Here is a 6650-nt window from a genome sequence, read left to right on the forward strand (position 1 = left end):
GTAAGTTTGTTTTTTAATTATTTCATGTAGCTGTCAAGTTGCACGGAAATTATGTTGCAGGCACCTCAAAAGTTTCTCCATATAAAGCCAGCCTGACACATCCCAGTTATTGCTGGTGAAAAACATTATGTGATTTGATATTAATTGTTTCTCATGTAGCTCACTAAACAAGTGGAAAAAATTCAGTCAAAAGTATGAACTACAAAAGTCTGTAAGTTTGTAAGTAGGAGAGGAGATTATCAGTCACAGTTTAAATTTGATTCAGACTCAAACTGTTAAGACAGAAGCTAAATCATATGTAATTCACTACATAACTACGTCACTAATTTGGTAATATGTAATTGCATGTTAATTTCATACATGATTAATGGCACAATTGTTTTAATGTATTTTTCTAGTTTGACCCTTTGAAGCATCTGTAACTCTCTGCCCTGAAGCTCAGCTGCTCATGAACTGTAAGTTTCTATGACTCCGTTACTGTAGTCCTCGGGCACAAATACACCTTTTAATCAATGATGAGTCTCTGATAAAAAGTTACAAAGTGCACATTTATTTCTAGCTATTGTCATGCTAAGATTTTTTGTCACCAAACTACACTGAGTATGAAGTATCATTTACAATGAAGAAAACCTCTGATACCAGCAATATCAGCAGTATCAGTACCTGCATTATCAACAGTATCAGGACACTGCATTTATTCTATGATTCTCATGTGACTTTTGCTTTCAGGTTCATGTTTCATTTTCAGGTTTCAGTTTCACATGATAAAAATGATGGCACTGAATTACTGAAAGTAATAAACACATTCTGATGCAAATTATTTTGTCCATTCACAAAGCTATGATAAAATGTGCTCTCCCTAGGGTCAAATTTGAGTAGATAAGACATTTGTGATTATTCAACATTTTCCTTCCAAACCGTGATGTATTTCTGAGCGAAATACAGTATCAGGGAGGGTGAGTGTTCTCTTGGTGATGGGTGGGGATGGAGTTAAGGGGAGATGAAACATGAGTTTTCTGGTTAATGCTATTTTTCCTCGCCAGCTGGTGCCTGGTGATGTAATCAAAATTTTTGGAGGTGTGCAAGATTATGGGAAAACAAGGATGTTGTCGTTTAAACAACATCATATGATGAATCATGCTTTATATGTCATGGGCTGGAGGTTAGGGAACCAGCCTTGTGACCGGAAGGTCGCTGGTTCGATCCCCTTGGCTGACGGTACGTGACTGAAGTGCCCTTGAGTAAGGCACCTAACCCCCAACTGCTCCCCGCGGCGCCGTGGATAGGGCTGCCCACCGCTCCGGGCAAGTGTGCTCACTGCCCCCTAGTGTGTGTGTGTGTTCACTAGTGTGTATGTGGTCTTTCACTGCACGGATGGGTTAAATGCGGAGGTCTAAATCCGATGTGTTCAGACACAGTTGGCTAAAAGGTTCATTATTTATTATTTATTTATATGAGCAGGGACATGAAAAAACAAGGTAAGAAATAATCAGGTTGATTTTAAAGAGTACAAGAAAATGAAAGTAAAATCTTGTAAGGGTTTCAATCTGTGTGTGTTAGGTTATGATGGCCTCCCTCTTCAGGTGGCAATGGTCTAAAGTGCTACACGTCTCCTTCAAACACAGGTGTGACCAAGGGGTCATTTTATTCTTTAAATGTGTAATTATAAAGTACGCAGAGCAGAAGAGTAGTTCAGAGCTCAGAGGCTTCCACAGTTAGTCTGCAGCAGTGTGTTCTCTGGGGAAGAGAGGAAGAGTAATTATCATTGCTTAATAACTGCTCATCGCGCACAGCTACACACAGCTTTAATGACCCGCGCTCGCGTTGTCAGGGCAAGACCTGTGGAGCATGGTGACTCATTAAGGCCTGGACGTGTATATACACACACGCACAAACACAAGAGTGAACACACACAGGCTTCTACTTTTTCCGCTTTTTGCTCTCTCACTCTCTTTTTCTTCCCATAAATACATCAGATATCTAAGCTGTCTCGGTACTGTAGTACAAGCGCACCTCAGATTCTCTGTTTTGTCTTTTCCAGCTGTCTACACATACGCTCGTCTGTTTGAGCATTTGCTCTTACAAACCAGTCTATTTTCTTCCAGAGTTATTTATAAGTCAGTAGTGCCTGTACTGTAGATGTGAGAAAGATGTGCTGGTATGAGAAGAGATCGCTATGTGTTCCACTGAGTATGTGTGAGGGCTTAAAGCTGATCTGCTGATAGCCAATAAGCAGATAAGCAACAATATTAAAAAAGGAATAGCTTCCTTCTTTAACAGATTAGCATTTTAATCTTGATTTCTGCCCTTCTACCACCATCAAACCTCTCGGCTGTCATCTAAGCCTAACAAATAAAAACAAAAAGGTATAAGAAGTAAGGCACTTACAAGCAGTTACAAGCGCTTCAGCTTTTTCCCAGCAAATTGCAGGCAGTGTGCTATGAATAGGCCACACTGATGGGATTTTTCGGCTGATGCGGCTCCGTTTAGCTGGCAGAAGCTATTACGTGGTTTGTTGGGGGGGGAGATGGGTAGGTTCACTGAAGTGAAACTCCAGGGCAGCATGACACCACAGCACCAACATAATAATTAAAATAACAATATGTGAAATTCAATCTGTTACTCTATTGAACCTATGCAGTGACCAGTAGTGGTCGATAATAAAACATGCTGCACGGAGCTACCTCCTGAAGATTATTAAAGCCTCTCTAGGGATATTAAAGCCATCACTGGTTTTCATCAAATGTATATTATATTCCAGCTGACCTTGAGGACAGCGCTGTTTACCATCAGGTATTTAATTCAACTGCAAACAAAAACACAAACAAAACTTCTGAAACTGTTCTGACTAGTTCTTCATATCACTGTCCTTTTACTTTCTTTACATCTGGTATTAAAACATGTCCCTAGTCACTAAATGTGCAACGATTTCAATTAAAAAAAAAGAAAAACACAATCTACAATCAAAACTCAATACAATCTACCAAAGGTTAAAACTGTAGCGCTGATACACGCCTCAGCCTCTTCTGTGGTTCTCTCCTTTGCTGCCTTTCATAGAAACCACTATGTAAACTCTGAAGGTGTCCATCTTTCTGGAGCTGGTGTCAGGCCCATATTACAAATATTGGTTCAAAGTATTATGTTTAGTTCTGCGTATATTTTACCCTGAAAGGCCACTGCAATTAACATTTAAAAGAAGCACTTACATCCGGTTTTGGCCTCCTGAACCAACCGTCAACATACTTCCAACATATTATGTGAACATACACTGCCATTTATAAGTTTGAAATCACTGTTATCAATAAAATAAGAGCAATTTTATTGCAGGTACAAGACAATCCTATTATAATGCAAGTATGTTATAACCTTATTTTAATATCGTTTTTTCAAGTGAAAAAAAAATGGAAAAAATCAAGAAATTTAGACCAACAGAGCAGTAGATGAATTCCTAATGAATAAGACGCCTGACGCTGACAACGACATTACTCTAAAATGAACATCCAGAATGCCTCGTAGTTGAAAAGCAGTGATCAAATCTTGAGGCAGATAAATTCCTAATGTTCCCCAAAAATGCTTCTTAAAATTGACATAAAATGTACATAATTTAAGTTATTATAGAACAGAATAACAACATTAACTAATACGACAAGTGATTCCAAACTTTTGAACCGTGGTGTGAATACATTCCACTCTCGGAAGCATTTACTTTTATATCATGGTGAACACATTTCAAATAAACAGTCCAGAGCTGACCAATGACCGTCCCATCCAGATGCGCATATTTATACCTTTTTTTTATAATTCCAGGTGTGTTTAAGCTCCTTGCTCGTCTCATTCAGAGCTGAAGACACCACTTTGTTGCTGTGAAACCCGTTATTATGCCTTTAAACGCGACTCTGCTATTATTAGATGTTAGTACGCCACTCAGGGTGGTTGTTATCTTTTGTGCTCACGATTAAAGCGTTTTAAAAGCGCTGCAGGAAAAGCGCCGCAGCTTTTATTGTTCCCACTTTCCTCCATATGCTGTGGAGAACTGCACGCGTTAATATAACTGCCAAAGAGTGTGAACTCGGATGAGGAGCAGGGCAAGAGGTGGGAGAACCCAGCCCAGCTTATGGTTATATAATATTAAATCCTACAGAAGGACAAGAGTCTAATTTGAGTGACCTCGGTTCACGGGAGGACTAGAGACCTTCTCGCCCTCAGGTACTACACATCAAAGTAACGGTTTCCCGAGTATGTAGCTAGGTTAGCTCGCTAAGTTATTTTAACTGGACAACAGTTAACCGCTAACACGGATGTAACAAGGAAGTCAGCTACATAAACAACAACGCCGCGTGAAGGACGTGCGCTAAAACAACTAAAACAAAAGCCAAAACACTCATAGTTGCTTTAAAGGGAGCCAAAAGCGTGACACAACTCCAAACTCCCACAGTGTAAGATTGTTTTCGGTGAATGCAAACTCTAACAGCAGTAGCTAGTAGTTACTAAGCGCTGTCCTGAGGTTGGCATAACAACACCGTTATGACCGTTACGTGTTATCGTGCAGCAAAGTAAGTCAACGTTAAGCCTGTCTTTTCACACGTTAGACTAAGCGAGCTTGCTTATTCTTTGAAGAAATTGTTAAAACTGGCTTTCCGGTACTACATTACCTCAGTCCGTGGTGTGTGTCAACCACTCCTAAGCCCGAGAGGTGCTCGCTAACTCTCCCCACAGAGCAGAGCCATAGCTGGCGGAGCAGTCCTAGCTGTCATTCGCAGCTCTTCCTTTCTTCATTCACAGCGGCTGTGGAGTCATGTTTCACTCATTTTTCCAGAGGTTTCTCTCACCGATGTATCCACACGAACAAAACTGGCGTCTCTGACTCAAAACCTCTCTCGCGCGCCGCTGCCGTTACTCCGAAGCGTCCCCCCGCCTCCCCCGCGCGCTCACGTCGGTCAGCACGCGCGCTCACACACACGCACACGCACCGGAGAAACTTTCAGTGTTGTTCTCCTCTGCCGTAGTCCTGCACGGCCGCTCCGCTGAAGCAGCAGCGCGGTATAAAGACTGGCTCCCGAAAGCGCATCCAGCGCATCACCCACGTTACACACTCAACAGGACGTAGCTGAAATGAGGACTACAAACCCGAGAGCACATCCGCTCTCAGACGGCCTACAAGTCCCAGGAAGTGCGTCATGGCGTGAGCGCGATGGCGGTGTGCGAGCTGTCAGCACCACCTAGAGGGTAAAGACTGAAAGCTGACACACAAAGCAGCCAAAAGCTGAAATTAATAGATCGGTGTTAGACTAAAAAATAAACATTTGCACAGCAAACGTGTCTTGGCTCGTTGACTCAGTCAGCCAAGACCTGTTTTGTATCCAAACTTTTCTCCCGTAGTTTAGCGCTGGAGGCTAACACTGCTAACAAACACTAGAAGTAAACAGTCACCCAAATCTTTACTGTAACATTAAACTTCTCTCTTCCCACTTTGGAATAAGGTAATTGAAATGATCTCTTCATTAACTGACAGATTTAGAGTGAGATGACAATAACAGCATTTTTTTGAATAATTTGGGTGACTATTGATTTCTAAGTGTGTCTTAGCAATGTTAGCCTTGGAGCTCCAGCACTTTACCAAGGAAGCAAAATTTGGACACCAAACATGTCGTGACTCATCAACTACATCCTATATTAGTGTAAAATTGTGTAAAATGTATGATGTAAATGTCATCTAAACCATTCCTTTAAACAGCCAGTATTATGGTAAACAAAACACATTACTCAATTTTTTTTCCCAATAAAAGATTTTTTATGTAGCATGTAAATATAGTTAACCCACTGTTCAACCGATTCCATACAGTCCATACAGGATAAAGAGGGGTTGGAAAAAGGTAATGTAAAAATTAAATATGGCTGCCTTTAGTACATAAATGTACATTTTAGTCTAGCAAGCTAGTAGCATCTCATTCATGTGTGACACATATAGAACGCACATTAGTTTACATTATACGAAATTTCTTTTGCCATTTTGGGTACTAAATCGGTTATAGCTATGGTGATTAAAATAATATCTGTTTCATCTGGAAAACTATCTACCAAGAACTGGTACACAGGTTATGATAGAGGTCTAGGGCTACAGCAGACCACAGTAATTCAGGTGGTAATATTTGAGCTGAGTTCTGAGTTAAGAGCCTATAAATGAGTCCCAATTTCCAGTGAGAACCATCATGGTGTAATAACATGGATGAAATATCAGCAATCGATAGCAAATATAGCCTACTTTACAGACTGCTGTGTTTGTTGTATATATAGTCTAGTCTACAGTGGCCACTGTAGACTAGACTATATTGTAGACTATATTGGTGGGCTGGAGAGGCACAGCTATTCAGCAGATGCTCCAAGTGCACATAATTGATGCAAATATGTGTCGTAATTACATTAGACTTAAATCAGTAAACACTGGTGATTAAGGCATAATAAACTATAAAAGCTGTAGAATTACAGCTTCATGAAAACCTCTTAATCTTATTAGTCAGGAAAACAGACAGAATTATTATCAATAAAGAAAACCTAACTTTTCAGTAAGAAGACAGACTTTCATCAATCCACATCCGATTTATGAGAATAGCTGACATGCACCCCCACTTCAAGAGAGAAATGTTTCACAC

The 6650-nt window shown here is 40.4% G+C and overlaps 1 protein-coding gene across 1 annotated transcript in view; it reads right to left on the reverse strand.

Annotated features, from left to right (window-relative positions):
* Nucleotides 1-5140, reverse strand: part of furinb (furin (paired basic amino acid cleaving enzyme) b) — a 104481-nt gene extending 99341 nt beyond the window's left edge. The window contains exon 1 of the mRNA XM_036575895.1: nucleotides 4653-5140. The gene's annotated coding sequence lies outside the window, so the exon portion shown is untranslated. The remainder of the gene's footprint in view (nucleotides 1-4652) is intronic.
* Between the last annotated feature and the right edge of the window lie 1510 nt (nucleotides 5141-6650).

This window comes from Colossoma macropomum, unplaced genomic scaffold (assembly GCF_904425465.1).
Source record: "Colossoma macropomum unplaced genomic scaffold, Colossoma_macropomum, whole genome shotgun sequence".
Taxonomy (NCBI): domain Eukaryota; kingdom Metazoa; phylum Chordata; class Actinopteri; order Characiformes; family Serrasalmidae; genus Colossoma; species Colossoma macropomum.